At 46.4% G+C, this 17231-nt stretch overlaps 1 protein-coding gene across 6 annotated transcripts in view; it reads right to left on the reverse strand.

Annotated features, from left to right (window-relative positions):
- The window catches only part of SCLY (selenocysteine lyase), a 951200-nt gene that overhangs the window by 780043 nt on the left and 153926 nt on the right, over window positions 1-17231 (reverse strand). The window lies entirely within an intron of this gene.

Genomic DNA, 17231 nt, shown 5'->3' on the forward strand with positions numbered 1-17231 from the left:
GCGTTACATTCCCGAAGCTGTGAAGCGCGGAAAAACAGAACTGAGCAACCGACGCTGCATGAGCTACTGACACCCATGACGACGACGATGTCGACACAGAGGCCTTCGAGGGACATGAAAGCAACAGGCGTCGACGCGCAGCGCCCTCTACTGGGAAACTTTTTTTTTTCCAAAGCAAGCAGCAAGCTGGATATTAGGAAATATCAAAGATAAGGAATACGTCGGAGGACACAATCCATTTGAAATACAGTTTTAAAGTGAAATCTTTTTTTCTTTTACCAAGGAGTTCCGGCCTCTTTAGAGAGCCACAAGAAGATGGGAGGCCAAATTGTGGCCTCACGCGAGCTTAGTGCATGGAAGCCGCACAGCTCCATTAAAAAAATATTCTTGGTATTGTTGAGGCAGGCTGAGGCACTGGTGGGGAGCTCCCTTTGACAGCATCTGATAGCGGGGCCCTGGGTCACCGCAAAGACTGTCCATGCCTCTCCGGCTCTGTGCATCTCCTTCCTGTTGTGTCCTACTTACTCAAATGATTTATTATATGTTCCATGGCGTCAGCTCCTCTCATTTGATGCTAAAACCCAAAAATAATCATAGAAAATTACAAATTTGTTTAGTGCTCAGGATCCACAATGTGGAGGGGGAAAGTAAAAGCCTAGCAAGACAGGGCAACGGATGGAGGGGCCCGGCAGGAGGCCCCAAGCAGGGTGTATGGAAAAATAAGTGTGGGTCCAGAGTTTGAACGTCAAAGGGGTTCAAGTGGGTGGCGTGGAAGTGGAGTAATCTGCAGACAGACACCTGCAGCAGAGAACTCTGAAATCTAGATTGTGACTTTTAAACTGCATTTTAAGCATTCTGATTGGCCCACCCATAACAGGAGTGCTCGAATCAAGGATTAGATGCTGTTCACTAAATCTATAACCGCCCAATGTATTTTTATTTTGTTTTAAATCTTTTTAATTGGGTTTGAAGAAAAGGGGAGTGCAAAGATTTTTAGAAAATTACAGACTTTCAAAGATTCTAAGCAGTGGAAAATAAAGCAGAGTTAAAGAATCTGCATCAGTTCAACACAAGATAAAGCAGTTCAAATTCCACCGCATGATAAACTTCAACTTTCTGTTACGAACACATACAGCATCCCTTCGCCCACAGAGGTGCACAACGTTTGTGACAACTTAGACCTCAAAGTCCTAATCAGGAAACCATCCCAAAGAAAAACTACTGAATCAACAAAACAACACAAAAGAGAATACTATCGGACATCATTATCCTTCTGGCAGTCTGCTAAACCCACAACTTGCTCTTAGTGGGTCTATTCCTTTGCCTCCGATCACACCAAAACCACTGCCACCAACTGGTCCTCTATGATAGCTTCTAACAACCACTCACTGAGGGATTCCAGAAAACACACTTACCAATGTGCCCACTGTCACAGATATTCAAAAAGTTCCAACGACCACGTAGGAAGTTTCAAGGGTTTTATTAATAATGTTCAACAGGTGCTCTGGAAATCTCTTGGATGGCCACACTAAGAGGATCCCTCCTACGTCTTCCCCTCAAACTCCATGTGGGCTTCGTCCACTCTAGTCCAGGCATGCCTATTTCAGTGGAGGATCTCCCTCAGGTTATAGTTCTTGACTGGTGACCCCCCCACGGTCTTGTCTAAAGCCAGTTTCTAGGGGATGCCCAAACGTGCAGACCTTATCACCTATTCTTCTCCGAGGCAAAGACGCTGAGTGTGCCCCTTCACCGGCACTGAGGTGCTCCATTCCGGACTGTACAACCTCACAGTCTCTTCCCTGCTGTGGGACCGGAATGCGCAATTGCCCCGCTCACCCGGACGTGCAGGCGGGTCACATGATTTATCACGTGAGCATTCTTATCTTTCCCTTCATTTATTTTCTTGCTCTTATAGGGAATCATCACCCTGGGCGGCCCTATCAAAAGGTGCCCATCTAAGGGCATTTTCCCCTCCTTTTCTATTCCCGTTTGTCCCCGTTCAGACCTGGAGGGTGTTCCTGGCCCCCTTTCCAGGCACTATCATGCTGTCTCTTATCTTGATTCTAGCTGCAGCTCTATCCTTATTAGGACCTCCTGGTTCATGGTAATTACCTCGCAGCTTGTTACACACTCCCTCTCCTCTCTTCTTATTCTATCTATGTTACCTATGTCTTAACACTCTGACACATACAACGGTTCGCTCCTCATTCTCTTCTCCTCCACATCAAGCATGCAATTCACATAATGTCATAACTATCTTGTTCTCCTCCAACCAAACTCACCATTCTTTTGGTCTTTTGAACTCCCACTCAGTATGCAACAAACCTCACCTTATCTTAGATACTTTTTTCCACCTTAATCTTCAATTTCTCTCAGAGAAACCGGGATCTCTTACGTCGATTCTGCTACTGCAGCGGCTCTCACGTCTTCTTCCTCAGCATTTTCACATTCCCCTTGGTCTCTTGGGATGGGAGGTGGCACAAGTATTTTCTTCCATTCCTCCTTCATCCTTGCTCCCCGCCTGAATCTGTCATCGGCTTTCTCCTACTATTCTTTATTTATCCTGTTGGATTCCTTATCTATCGCCCATCTGGTTCTCTCCATTTTGCGACGATAATCTCCTCTCCTCTCGTTTCCCGCTACATTGCCCTTTTTTCCCCCTCTTAGGGGATTTCAACCTTTAACTTTCATGTACTCTTTTCTGCCCTTTTCTTCCTCTTCTTGACTCCTACCATCTCTTCCAATATTCTCCCCCGTCCCTCCCACTCCACTGGTTGCTCTCTTGATCTAATTTATGCTTCCCATCCTTCATCTTCTACTGTTTTAGTCTCTCTCTTTCATTCTTCTGACCATGCTATTCACTTCCTTGCTTTTGCTTATTCTGTACCTCCTTGTCCAAACATTTCATCCACTTTTCTACACCGCAACCATGTCATTTTGATTCTTCTGCTTTTCTTCATGCTTTTTCTCCTATGTTTCCTTTCTCTGCGTACTCAGCACTGTAATCTGCTGACACAGCTTCTCGTGCTCTTAATACTTCTCTTGTTTACTCTCAATCATTTGCATCCTGCTCAACCTTTTAAACCTACTCGTAAGCCGCCTCAACCCTGGCCTGCTCCTTATCTTGATTACTTTACTGTTCTCTCTGTTGTACAGAGCGTACATGGAAACAATGTAAACACTCTTCCAACCTTCAAGCAGTTTCTCTGCTGCAATATTCCTATAGTGCTGCTCTGTGAAATGCAAAACAAAACCCTCTACTACTCCAATCTTATTCTCTCCACCTCATCTAATCTCAATTACTTTTTCCGTCTCTTAATCAACTTCTTTCTCCTCCTGTACCCAATCCTCCTCTTAATGTTCCTCTATCTTCATCAGACTTCGCTACCCTTTTTACTGTAACATTCTTGTTTCACAGGCTCCTCTCCAGTCGTCCACCCCTCCCTCATTGGCGTCATCCTCTTCCCTTCCTACTCCCCCCCTCTACCTTTACTTCCTTCACTTCTCTAACCAACTCCAATATGGCTAATTTCATCACTCAACCCATCCGTTGGCTTCTCCCTTGGACCAAGTTTCCACCTCACTGATTCCCAGTTTTCCTCCTCCTCCTCCCTCATCTCACATCTTTATTCAACCTCTCTCTTTCAACCTCTTCTTTAACACGTGCCATCATTTTTCCCATTCTTAAGAAACCTACTCTGGACTAGTCTGTTCTAGCCTACGATCATCCTTTGTTTCTTATTCCCTACCTTTCACAGTCTACTCTAAACTTTCTATTTATTTTTATCTTAACTCTCTTCTCTCTGCCTTTCAATCGGGTATTCATCCCATTCACTCCACAGAATCTGATTTACTTGTGGTTACTCATACTCATAACTCTGCCTGCCAGTGAAACTATTCAGTTCTCATTCCCGTTGTTCTCTTGCCTGCCTTTGGCATTCTCTGCTTCTTTCTTCTCTTGGCATTTCTGGGTCTTGAGAAAAACCAGAGGGCGTTTCACTGCCTAAACCCCGGGGATCCCTTACTCAGGTGGCAAGCCATCGCCTGTGGTTCCAGACCCTGGGGGTGGACAAGTGCAGGAGGATCACCTGGGTGAGCGGTCCTCGGGGAGTGGTGGAGGGACACATGATGGCGAGACGCGGTATCCCCCCTTTTCCATTACCCCTATCCAATCCTATTTCATGGGATATTCCAACTTCCCAGATCCCCCTCCACCAGGCTGAAAGTATTACCACCCATGCAATACACTGGCCATGTCCCTCTAAAGAGATCAGGCAGGGTCACGTTCACCTAATACCTATTAACTCTCCCCACATGGTTAAAAGGTGGAACACAGAGTCACTTAGAGGAAGGCCGTGCACGAGAAGGAGCAGTCCCTCAAGCGCTATGGCGAACCAGACAAAGAAGAGCGACAAACCGAGGGGTTGAACCGAAGCGGCAGGAAGCCACAGACCCCCTACACCCCCAGCAAGAGATCGTCATCTCCAAAATGCTGTGTGGATTGCGCACAACAGCCGATCTGGAAGGGAAAAAGAGTCTTCCGAGTGCTACAAGGTTACCAGCCAACCTCCCAGATGAACGGCAGAGTTGGGGAGGCGCAGAAGTGGCAGTGGTAACAACCTGGACTCCTACATCAAAGGTGCGAAAGAACGACAGCATCTTAACACGACCAGTGAGTTGAGGGAAGCAAAGAAAGCCCAGTCTGTGTTTAACTGAAATGCTCGCAAGAGTATCTGAGGGATGAAGGTCACGCAAGCGCCGAAAAGCTGCAAGAGAAAGTGAATCCATTGTTAAAAACTGTAAATACGAAATACAAATTAGCAGAGTGGTCCAGCGAAGTGAGATTGCCCAATCGAAAGTCTCTGTGAAATGTTTTAAAGCTGCAGATGCAGCGGAAGTGAAAGAAAGAAAGGAGGGAGGGTCGTAGTGGTCATGCGGAGGTGAGAGCTAAAATCCTCCCAGTTAGGAAAGTCTTCGACGTCTGAAATGTAAACAGAGTCCGAGCCTGGCTGAGGGAGACCCGTGTGAGAAGTGGAAGTTAAAAGGTTTGAGCCCTATTGAGGGGACCCTATACTGTGGAATGTGAAGAAAGCTTGGGGAACGGAACCCCACCAAGAAGAAAAGGCGAACCCATAGTGAACTGTGACCAAATACTATATTTACAAACTTTTTGTTGAAACTGTGTAGAAGCTTGAAGGGTAACCTGGACTTGGGTGATGGGAACTCGAGAGGTTAAACCTGTGAACTTGTGACTCAGACGTGAATGGCCAAGAAGGCTCTGGAGAGCACAGCCAGGCGCCTAACTGTGTTTGCAAGCCAAAGTGTGTTCATCCATCAAGTGTTCAATCTAACCACGTGCTATACAATGTGGGGACAAGAATTAATACTGATTTAACATGCCATTCCGACATTTCGTTTCACCACTGGTTTTTCCTTTTTTAGATACATATCCCTATGTCACATTAGTTTGTATTGGAGTAAAGGGCAGGCATTAGGTTTTTGTTAGTATAAGCCTTTATTGTGTGACTAAGACTGACTGGAGTGTTTGTTTATTATTTGATGGTCGAGATTACTCCCATCTTAGTTATAGGGCCGGACAGGAGTTTTTCAAACCCCTTTGAATCCAACAATAAAGGTTTGAAACTTGCAACTCTCGGGTCAGTGTCTACTTGTGATACCATGCCTTCCTCACAGTCTACTCTAAATTGATTGAGTTTTTCTCTCTCTTGTTCTATCTCTGTCTCTTGAACTGGGAATCCTACTCTGCTCTGTCCTTGGCCCTCTTCTTTTCCCTTGCTTGCACACATTTTCAAACCTTTTGGCTTTCCCGGTCACTTCTATGCAGATGATGTTCAGGTATTAATTCACCTTTTACGCGCTTACTACCAGAGACCAGTCTCTAAGCGTGGGATCAGGATTCAAACCTTTCTTGCTCTGCGTGGTCTTGCTTCCAGAACAAAAACGTTGCCCCATAGCTATTGTTAGGAAGATCTCTCCAGAATGGCTAATTTCCCTTACCCACTGAGTCCCTCGGCAGCTTTGCTGGATTTCTGGGGTTTATTTGTGAGCCTTTTTCCCCACTCTTACATGTGTTTTTCTGTGTGTGTTTAACATTTTCTTGTGTTCATAGACTGCGGAGCCTCAGGTTGTCTTTTTGACTTCCCAACTCCGACTCCATTTTCTGGGACTGACTACTGTCTCCCAGAACATGTAAAGTTGTCACTGACTTTTAGTCCCTTTTATAACTCACAGACCCAGTACAAATTATCTTAAATAGAGTGCTGGAAAGGGTTAATACTTATCCCTTTTTGTCTGTTTCTCTTGGAGCATTGTTTCGCTCCCTTTTCATTAAGACTTGGCTGGTGGCAGTGGTAACTACCCCATTTTTCCTACCGCGGTTATCTTAAATAACGTTGGTATTGTTTTAGGCTATCTTGGTAGCCTCGAACTTAAACCCGCTAGACCATATACATTTTTATACGGTTCTGGCTGGGTTTAGTCGCCATTTCTTTTTGTAAAAGTCTTTCTTGGGTTTTACTCTGCGCGACAAACCACGTTTGGTTCCTTTGTTCGGCGTCCTTTTGCAGGCTTCTGCACAGAAGCCCTCTTTAGGCGCCTGTATGTCTGGGGGGGGGGGGACAGGATGTGAGGGAGGAGTTTAGGACTCCCTGCACAGGGTCTCTTTGGAGACCCATGTCAAACTGTGATCTGATTGGCTGTGGTGACTGTCCTGGCGGGACAGCCATCCTGCTGTGTGTTCGTCAGCCAGGCTGTGTGAATGGGGGGAAACTGCATAAAAAGCAGGTCTCTGGTGCTGGAAAAGCAGAGTCGCCACTGTAACGAGAGAACCGAAGAGGAGCTCACAGAAGAGGACCCCTACCGCGACTGAACCCTCCCAGTGAAGCCCTGCTGCAGGTCCGAATCATCATACTCTAACAACAGGTAAGATCTGCAAGGACTCTTCTCCCCTTGAGCTGGTGGGAATAACCAGTTTACCAAACTGCTCGCCAGGCCTCCCTTCTCTGGTCGAATGTGCTGTACAGAGCTACAGTGAACCGCATAGCCAGGAGGAACGGACCCTGCTTGCCTGTTAAGGAACGCACCTTTTATTCATTGCTTTGCTCTGCTGCTGGTTTCTTCCCTGGGCAGTGCAGGACCCTCCAGTCTTCCTACTTCGTGTCAGTCCGACAGTCGCTTCAGGAAACGTGAGCCTGCAGGACCTGCCAGGAACGTCCGCCTCAGCTACAGCCTTCTTCTCCATTTAAGGTACTGTTCAAATCCGGTTGTTCGTTTCATCCAGCCACAGTGAAAGTGTGTGAAACCTTTTGCCAATCCGAGGGCTTGTTCTTCTCCATTCTTTAAGCTAACTTTTCTGCCGACCAACTTCGTCCTGAACTCTTGGCAAAGACTTAACCGCGAACTACCCTGAACTGTGTGATCTTGAGCAAAGACTTTGGTCCATTGACTTTGGGCCAGGCCCTTTTAATTTGATTTCATCACTGTAGTTCCTTTTTCTAGCCCTGCTTGCTTACTTGTTGGTACTGCTCAATTATGGTCTAACTTTGTCTTTCTCTCCCTTTTAAATGGCTGGTGTGCCATTTTGATCACACTTCATTTTGAGCCTAACTTGTCCAGAATCTATTGGGTGTGGTGCGGTGTATTAAGAGTGTGATTTTTCAACTGCTTTACTTTAGTGAAATGTTTTACAACTGATGTGTAAATAAATGTATATTCTTTTACCCAGAAACCTTGAGTCAGTGTTTGTTTGAATCGTAGTAATTGCTGTCCTTTGTGTAACTATTGATACTGCTCACTTGCTCTTGAGATAAGTCTGGATGCTCAGCCATCGCTACCACTTTACTGTGTAGTACAGGCTTGTACCAAAGGTGGATTTGTACTGTCACTTGTAGTCCTAATTGTGTGTGGTGTTCCCAAAGGGCACTGCATATAATTCTGCCTAACAGCTATCCAACCAGGCCATATGCTCATTTGTATGCCTCTCTTTGTCTGCCTTCTCTGAACTCAACCAAAATAACGAGGACTGTCTACAAGCTGTCCAATCCCGGATGCATTCCCTTTTCCTTCAGCTTAATCCCTCCAAAACAGAAATTATTTCCTTTCCTCCTACTCTCATTCATTTATTTCCTATCCTCCAACTATTGTCTCGTGTTCTACTGCTTGTAATCTGGGAATCATCTTTAACTCCAATGTTTCTTTTACTTCTCACATCGCCACCACTGCTCGCACCTACCATTTCCTGCTTTTCAATATTCGTAAAATTTGCCCCTTATTGACATTTCATGCAACAAAGCTTCTAATTGCCACTTCTGTTTTTTCTAGACTTGACTATTACTCAGCATTTCTTAACGGCCTTCCATCCTATCATCTTGCTCAGTTGCCCTCAATCTTGAACTATGGTTTCTGCACTCTTCCGCCTTCCCTCTCGTGTCTCTATTTCTAATGCATCACACTCTATTGCGTGGATGTCCTTTGAATCTCGTTTGTTAGCCCATTTCCTATCCATTGTATTCAAATGCTTGCATGGTCTTGCATGGTCTGGCTCCTCTGTATTTGTCCACCTTGATTTCCTTTTATACTCCTACCTGCTTCTGTACAGTACTTTGGCGAAAATGCTGTACAAATCCAATCCAATAAATTAACGTAAAGGAAATGCAACTCCGCGACTTCCCAAGAATGACTTTTTTTATTCGTCTGCTGTCAATAGTCAGTTCTCCAAGCTCTCACCACTCGAGTTTTTATATCGCTCGTACACCTTTCTCCTCTCCTTACTAACCCCCTCCCTCCAGCCACACACTCCTCCTAAACCTTACCGAACTCCCTCTTCTCTCCACTTTTCACTTCAAGCTCGCCTCATTGTACGCCTCACTCCCTTTGGATCCTGATCTCTATGCACTTCCTATGCCTTTTTCTCCATGTCCTGATCTCACCACACACCCTACTCCCCCCTCGCGTTGTCTCTCCTCTCCATCAGTGTACTGATCACACCTCACTCCTTACTCCTCTCTCGCCACAACCTTTCCACCAACTCTCCAATCTCCTCCCTTCCGACACTGCTGCTATCTCCACTCTCCCACTACCCTCTTGAGTCTCTCTCAAATTGACATGATTCTCCACAAACACATACACTCTCTAACCCCCTACTCTCTATGCTACCATAAACTCCCTCACAGTAAAGAACAGCTGGTGCACGATGGTCCCTCGTAGCTCGGGAAGAGGGCGCCTTACCAGGTCCTCTGTGGGTCAGTCGTTGGAGGCACAGCAGCTTTCAGATTGTGACAGAGAGCAACAGCAATTCTTCTCGTCCAGCAGGGCTTCAAGGTTCAGTTTCAGTTACTCCAGTTACTCGTCGTAGTGGACTTCAGCTTCTGAACACGATTCCTAGCAGTGAGAGGTCCCCAGATATACTGTTGATCTCCCCTTCATTCTGCTGGGTCACAATCAAGCATCGAATCACGACTAAGGGCATTCATGCAGACAGGTAGCCAATCAGGCACACAGTGCATTCAGACCATTCACTTCTCTTCAGACACTCACAACAAGTTATGTGTATTGGGGCAAGTACCCAGCCATTCAACACTCCATACTGCATTCTTACCGGTTGGTTTCGGGCAGGGCTGTCTCAGTCATTGTGTCAAACACCAGATACTAGACACCCACAACATAGAATGCGTATTCGTCATACACTCCATTCACCCAGGTCCCACCCACAGGCATACCCACAACATACGGTCGTTGAGAAGGCTCCAGCCAGTCTGGTCAGCACTTCCCCACACTACGATATATGGAACTTCCACCCAACAGCCAGTCAGGGACAGAGTCAGGGCTTCCCGGGACTTCAGGAAGATGAAGGTAACAGGCGATGGAGGGCAAGAGGCCACGGGGGTCATCTTGTCTCGATCAGGAATCTACCCATTCCAATGACAGGGCCTGGGCATCCCAACATGGAGGACGCTCAGGGAACCAGTCATTTCAGCACGGAGCTGCCATCAGCCCGTACCCTGCTCTGTGGGCCACACACAGGCGCCCAAAAACATACACTAGGGGCACAGGGGTGTACCCCCACCCATGGGTGCCATAAAGGTATCCCAGGGGTCTGTTCACCAAACCAAAAGAGAGAGCTGCACCGCCAGGAGTCCCACGTGAACTCCTGTGCAGAAAACACGACAGAACACATGATAAAAAGCAGTAAAGGACAAGGATACGGAGGCCCTGTCCCTCAGATGCATTTCCAGCATCACATCCACTCGACTCCATGCTATCCCAATTGACACCTATCTTCCCCATACAATACATTACCTGCACTCTCTGAAACATACACTGCCACAGTCTCTCCACCGTTCTTTTCCACTGTCTGCTCTCCACCACCTGGTCTATTGATTCTCCAAATCTGCTCCCAACCTTACCCGAACACCCTTCAACTTAGTCTGGTCTCCAATCATATTGCTCCACCTGGCTTCGATTGGCTTTCCCAGTCACCTGTCCTGTGGCCCGAATTGTGGTCTAGGTTTTCCTCAAAGAGTTCAGATTGGATTAAAGAAGCTTCAAATGGTCAGCTTGGCCCTGCCCCCTTTTTGTTCTCTAGCAGGATCAACGTTGCCATTGGTGCAAAGTGTTTGTTCTTGCTGTTTCTTTAATCTTTCACTGATGAGATGTCCTACATGGGGTCTGTCTCTTGGTATGGGATGGTCTTTTGTTCATCTCTGGATTTGAATGTTCAGTGCCTCTTGGATTGGGATAACCCAGTCTATTTCAACGTCTCCTCTCTGTTTCTTCTTGGTTGCTGTTCGGGTGTTTATAGGAGTTGTGGTTCCGAAATACAAACAAGAAACATGGCTAGAACAGGGTCTGCTGGACTTGCAAAGGGAATAGTGGGCCCAATGCTGTCACGCATGTTCATGCATTCGGGTCGAGTCTGGGAATGGGGTTCCTCGTCCTCCAGTGTAGGTCAGGCTCTGGCAATGCCCTGGTGGACTGCCTACTCCGGGTTGAAAGGGTCCCTGGTCTCCTCTCACAGGGTGTGGACCCTGTCCCACCACCTACTAACTTCTCCACATCCTGACAGTCACCATTGATGCAACATTTGATTCACACACTACCCTTGAGAAAGAGTAAACCAAAGCAGAGCACATTCTATGGTGCAAGTGGCACTAGCCCAATAAAAATACTAATGCTGCAAACTGGAGACCAACTAGAACAAAACTAGAAACTCCACTTACAAACTCAGACTAATAACAGTAGGAACAACCTACCACAAAACCTTCCTTGCTGCAAAGGAAGAAGGCAGAGCACCGTCACACCACTTTGATGGCTTTGGTGGTGTTTTCTTTTCAAGCTTTGCCATTTCCTTCAAAAACCCAGTCATGACAATATGTTTATTTGGAGTACATTTTTAGTATTCATGAATTAATTAATCTTTTATAACGCACGTAATAACGGAGACCAGTGCGGGACCGGGATTCAAACCTGTGTTATCTTGCTTCCAGGACAAACGCGTTGTCCCTGAGCTTTACTCCATTTAATTTCTAATCATCTTCTAACTCAATCAACTGAAATCTTTGAATTTGACTGTCAAATTCAGAATCCACATCTGAAAGAAAGTGTGGGAAAATGCCTGTGAATGTTGAAATGAGGCAGCCCCTCAGTGATTGGGTGGTTGTCAAAAGTTAAAAAGGAAACTGAATGGTAATGGTAGTGGAGTTTCCTCCGCAGGCTCCAATCTCCCTTATACATGAGAAGTCTTCATTCTTGCCATTCCCCGACACAAGGCCTGAAACAAATAAGAAGTTGTCTAATTGAAGATGCATTGTGAGAAGCACTATTCCAAGAACAGTTCTGATGCTAAAGCACTGATTGGTATCTTTGGACTTCTACCAACTGCATGGAATTATGAAGTGACAAATCCTTCCACTGTACTTGCCAGGACAGTCCAATTGCAAGCCCTCAAAGCTCTTCTGATCCCAAGAAGGACTTGCTGCCCAGTGACTGCGTTCCACCAGAAGTGGCAGAAGCACAGGACTTGAAGAAAATCCATGGGCCGTAGTTGTTATCACGAGTAAAGTACTAGATGCAACCCAGAAGAAACCTAAAAGTAACACTGGCTCTCTGAGGGGCCATTCCTACTGAAACTGCACTCACTAACATCTTCATCTTCCAACAATGGAGCAACAGCTTAAATGAACCACAATACTTATGCCCTGGCTCCAGAGGTGGTATTTCTATTCATCCTAGCAGCATCATGAGTTGCTCCAGAGCCATCTTTCTTGAGGAGTACCCTGGTCAGCTTCACTGGCTCTCCATTTGAAAATGGGAGTGCAGGAGCCTACAACACTGGTCTGGACAACCTCCACCTGTTTGCACATCCCTTCCAAAAGTGGGGTGGGACAGCACAAATACTGTAAAAAAAAAGTAGAGTACTCTGAGCCATTCACGATCGCCGACCACAAAATTCATGCATTCGGAACCAAAAGACTACTAGAGACCAGCATTAACAAAGCCACTGCGCTTCAGAACTGTGATTTCAAAACCACTAGGAAGACCTGAACCGGGTGCATTGGTCCCACGTTCCCTAGTGGGACCAATCAGTCTGAAGCACTGTTCTCTATGCATTGCTTTTCCAAGGTCCGTGGCATAGCTGGGTCTGCATTTGGCCTGCTCCCGACTGCAACTTTGCCTGTGCCCATTCTTGTCTCATCACTGGAAATGAAGCTGGCATCCTCAGGGCTCTGCTGCTGAGACATCACAGACCTGCTGCTGCCAGGTCTCACCATGAGGAAGGGCTTCCTGGAACCCAAAGTATGACAACACAGCTCCTGAGGGCCTGCCGAGCCCGCCCTAGTTATCTCCAATGTCTGCTGCTCCCCAGGGGGGTCCTCTTTTGCTGCTAGAACTAAACCAAGCCATCATAATCCTGTCCTGGGTTCTCTGCAAGAGCCAGACCGAACAGTCAGTGTAACCCTCAAACCTGAAGCCGGTGAGCCTTCAGCGACTTCCTCCACGGTGAGCTCCATTGTCCCCACTGATTCACTGTCCTCTGGTGTTTCAGGATGGAGTCTGTGGATCACAATACCTTATATCTCTTTAAGTGCCCCAACCCCATAGGCTTACATTTGGTGTAAAGCCCTCAACGTAAAACTAGATGTTTTACCGGGCCATAGGCAGTGGAATCTGGGTCAGGTGTCCTCACTTTGGCCATCTAGGGCCTGGGAGTCTATCTTCTCTATAACTAAAGGACCAACTGGGACCTTGCTACAGTGACTTTTTAAAGAAATCTGCTTAAAGTGCTTATGTGCCATAATAGAATCATCTCTGAAAAGTATAGGGAATGTGGGAAGTCAGAGGTAGGAGTCTGACAACTGGAAATGTTGGTTCAAGTTTTGTTTTTCATTAAACGTAAAGAAATAATCCTCCCCTGGCACTATCGCAATGGTGGAAGTTCCCTATTCTACAAAAGAGCAAACAGTGCTCGTCAGGATGTCACAGAAACACAACTAGTCCTCTGTGCAAACCTATCCTCATTTTAACTGGCTGAGAGAATAGCTCAGAGGCAATGCATTTGTCATAAAAGCAAGACAACGCAGAGCAATATGGGTTTGAATCTGGTACCGCGCTTAAGAGACTGGTCTCAGGTATTAAGCATGTTATAACATTTTAATTAATTAAACTGGCCCTTCCACTAAATAACAAAAAGATAAGCTTGGCCTAGAAAAGGGGTTCTCCTTCCCCCTTTCTTGGCCTCTGCTGGTTGGTGCGTGACCCCATTCTAAAAAGAAAATTCTTTGGAGTAAGTCTCTCTTGACGGTCAGGCTTCTTGTCTTTGAATACAGTTCAAACAAAATAATACGTTCATGAAAGTTCCTACAAAATACAAAAGAAGCTCACTGTCTCTAGAGCCATGGTTCCCTCTAGGCTGGACTACTGCAACAACCTCTTTCTAAATCTGCCTGCTTCTACTCTCCGGCCTCTGTAACTCATCCAGAACAGGACTGCAACACTTGTCCTTGGCCTCAAGCCCAGGGATCGTATCTCTCCAGCTCTGAAATCTCTGCATTGGCTCCCAGTGGCTGCAAGGATTAAGTTCAAAACCCTCTGCATTGTCCACAAGGCCTTCTGGGGCCAGGGTCCTCAATACCTCCAACTTTCTCTTCATAAATACCTTCCTACTCGAGCTCTTCGCTCCTCCACCTCCAAATCCCTCATGATCAGTCACTTCTCCAAGCAACAAGTTGGTGGTAGATCTTTCTTCAGCTGGGGCCTCCCTCTGGAACAGCCTCCCTTCCTCTCTGAAACTCGAGGAAAACCATCTCCGGTTCCGGAAGCACCTCAAGAACTTTCTCTTTGCTTCTACCTTCTCTCTTCCTCTCCCCTGCTGATTTCCTGACTGATACTGCACTTGCCACCCGTCTACCCTCTGATTTCGGGCCCAGGTCCCTACCTGTCCTGTTGCACACCCGCACTGCCTCCCAGAAACCCTTGCACTTGGGTCTGTATCTGTAACCCTACAGTCCCCCTACTTGCACTTTTCGACACCTGCTGTCTGCACTTAACCTTGCACCTGCCACCTGCTGGCCGCACTTCTTGTTATTGTTTTGATTCCATGTACAGCACTGCCCCCTCCCCTTTCCCCCGGCACTTTTCACCTTCCCCCTCCCCTGCACTTGCGCAAGCTCAATGTCACTTGGCCTAGTAAGATCGTTGTCTCTGTCCTCCCTCTATTTCCCCTTCCTTGCCTCATCGCACCTTGAAACACTTACGTATAGTTGTGTTACAAATGCCATATCATATCACGTTCCTCTCAGCCGCTAGGCATCAGCTTTCTTCCACAGTTCAAACAAATCACTGGTTCATTTTAGGTAACAAGAGCACAAATAATAAACTCCTGGGGTTCTCCCCAACAAGCGGCTCAATTCTGATTCAGCTCTCAACTGACAAACTTGCTTTTGTAACTCTTTCAACCTTCCTTCCCCTGTTCTTTGACCACCCTTCCAGGGGGGATTGGATATCAGGAATGATATATTTGTCAATGGCCCAACTTGGACTGAGGGACTCTCTTTAGAAGAACTGTTCAGAGTTTTCCACCCTCTGTGTGCTTGCATGTTGCAATCGGAATTGGGTTCAGCCCTCTTGGGTCAACGCCTCCCTCTTGAGGAATATATCTTTCACCTACAACCTTCATGGTGGTTTCTGCTTTTTTCATGTTTTCGGTCCACCCATCAGGGGTATAGGGGGTTCCGACCCTCAAGGTGGTTTGCTTACCCTATGGTTTCTGGTAGCCCCCTTCTGGGTCTTATCTTGAAGATAGTGTATTTTATATACAACCCTCATGCTGGTTTCTGCTTATTTGGGACTTTCGGCCACCCCACCAGGGATATAGGCTTTAGGTCCATTCCCATGGGGAGATTTGCTTACTCTTTGTTTTCCTATAAGTCCATCTCCTTCCTGTTATCTTGAGGAATGCATATTTTATATATGACCCTTGTGGTTGTTTCTGCTTCTTTCAGGTTGTCGGTCATTCCTTCTAGGGTATATGCATGTCTGCTTACTCTTTGGCTTTTAGTAACCCTCTCCTGTGTCTTGTATTCTTTTTCCCAGTATTTTGGTCTTTCTTTTAGTTTCTGTATGTTTTAGGCCCACCGGGCGCCCTTTGTATTAGTTCCTCTTGTTAGTGTTTTCGTTCTCTTTTGGCATCTTGCGGAGCTTAGCCGCCCTGCTCCCTCTCCAGGCTCAGACCCATGTCCCTGTGTTCTCATGGGATCCGTCGTCTGGGGGAGGTGGTGGCTCCTTCTGGGTAGGAACCATCCTTTTTGGTTCTACGTCTTCCGTCTTCTTTGCTCGGGACTGTGGTTTGGCCCTTTTGGTCAGCCGTTTCGGTAGCCATGGGATCTCTCTCCCGGAGACCTCGTGATAGGAGCGTCACTGGAATCGGCAGAGTTGCACAGCATCACTGCCATCCATGAATGTGTTGTGGTCCTGCCTCCAGGCTGTGTTGGCTATGCACAACAGCAGCGGCTCCTGCTCTTTGAGGTCTCCCGGATGCGGTCTCTTTCCAGCGATCGTACTCTTCCGCCATGGCCCTGCTTCCTCTCCAGGCAAAGGGCTTGTTCCTTATGTGCTCCGCCTGGGTACAAGAGACAGTTCCACCGGTCATTCAGCTTCACAGAGGGGTCAGCAACCAAATCCAGTATTTTTAAAAGGCCCATTTCTTTAGCAATGTAATCAACTTGCATGTAAGCAACAACCACGTTGGACATGGGGTTTAAGGGAGATGGTATAGATAAATTCACATGCTAGTCTTCGACTCCAAAGGGAGGGACATTCCCAGTGACATGCCGCTTGCCCAATCAAGGGAGAGTTTTGCATAGCAGGCTCACCTCCCTAGTCTCAAAGGGGATGGCTCCCCCTTGGGAAGAAATAATGAATTCCCTCGATTCATCACAGGAAGCACGTCCTAAACATCGGTCTTCTGTATGAAGGTAGACAGGCCATTTTTTTAACCATTCTTAAACCTTTTACCCCTCACTACTTTACAGTGTATAGTCCTGTGACCGACTGTGGTGAATTCTAAAGTGCTAGGTAACCCATTATGGTGTGACCACATTTGGATTTTATATATGTTCCAGTGACTTTACTTACCATTGGTGTGTTGAACTTCCTTGCCTGTGTTTAATAGTGATTTTGTGTACTTACCTGTAGGAACTTCTGTTCTTTAATAGACTCTGATCTGTGCACCATTGAGAGTTTGGTGAACTACTTAAGTGTGAAACTGGTTGCACTTTTAGGTTGGCTTCTCAGCACATCTCCCCACAGTAGGTTAAAAAAAACCCTCTTAACAATCATGCACAAGCATCACCTTATGCTAACTTTAAGAATTACTGTTTGGATGGATTGTCTAGAAAATATGCCGCTTTTAGCCAATACTTAACTGCAACTAATTTCACAGAACCATTATTAGGTATATGATGTCTATCCTCCTCAGCATTGTGTTCTATGAAACCAAATTCCTAAACAGTTCCAAATTCCTAAACAGTTTGAACATTCTGTTACTGGGAGTCCTTGCTCTCCCTCCTTCACAGCACACTCCCAAAAATCCCTTCATAGCACAGGATGTGATTCCTATTTGCATGTAGGAAACAAAAACGGGTAAAAACTGGAACGTGATGACACATGTACGGAAAAAACAGGTGTGCAGAGCGACACACATTATGGTGCCTATA

This window comes from Ambystoma mexicanum, chromosome 10, assembly GCF_040938575.1.
Source record: "Ambystoma mexicanum isolate Mex_15411 chromosome 10, UKY_AmexF1_1, whole genome shotgun sequence".
NCBI classification, from domain to species: Eukaryota; Metazoa; Chordata; class Amphibia; order Caudata; family Ambystomatidae; genus Ambystoma; species Ambystoma mexicanum.